The sequence below is a fragment of the Oreochromis niloticus genome, linkage group LG5, assembly GCF_001858045.2.
Source record: "Oreochromis niloticus isolate F11D_XX linkage group LG5, O_niloticus_UMD_NMBU, whole genome shotgun sequence".
NCBI lineage: Eukaryota > Metazoa > Chordata > Actinopteri > Cichliformes > Cichlidae > Oreochromis > Oreochromis niloticus.
Genome location: NC_031970.2, coordinates 14,553,267 through 14,554,135, shown reverse-complemented (window position 1 = coordinate 14,554,135; position 869 = coordinate 14,553,267).

Sequence of the window (869 nt, the reverse complement as noted above, 5' to 3'; positions counted from 1 at the left end):
GTTGTCATTTCTGTCTTAAAATTTGGACACTAAAATTGAAATCTCTTTTTCAAGAGAGACCGGACCAAGATGGAAGCACACGTTGTGACACACCTAGAACTGTGTGACAGCAATGTTTTTTGCTTTATTTTGTGTAGTATTTTCTTCTTTTTGTTTTTCCTTCCCCTAAATAACTTTCTGTATATTGTTTATGTGATCAGAATACACTGACACAATCTTTACAAGTAAACATAACATCTTGATCATTAAGAAAAAAAACTAATTAAATGAAATAATTTAAGTGCAACTTTAAGGGCAATCACATGGACCAAAAGTACTTTTTTATGAATTGATAATTCATAATAACCAGTTCTGATAATTAAGTAAAAGTAAAAAAGAAAAAGAAATACATCAAGTGTAGCAATTAATTAAACACTTAATGAATTAACCAGTTTTTACCCCTCAGTCTGAAAGGTTTGGGATATTGTTATCACCCCAGCAGGTGGGCTTTAGTGGAGTGGATACCCAACTTTGTGAATACAATAACTCAAAACTGAGGTGATGTTTAGGATTTTCATATTGATACCATAGATTCATCTACTAAAAATCTTGGACGAGTTTGAATATTAGTGATCTTGACCTCAAGGACAAGGTCAGACCTCAAAGGACCTCTAGGTCAAGGTCACAGGTCAAATTTTCATGATAGTTTTTAACAGGATAAATCAAGAAGGATCTAACCTAGGATTTTCAAATTGATGCCACAGGTGCATTTACAAAAAATCTTGAGTTTAAATACTGGTAAACACGATAAGTTGAGAAATATGTCAGTATTCTTTGGTGTTGAAGAAGCTCATGGTGCACATTTGACAGAGAATATCACACTGCTAATC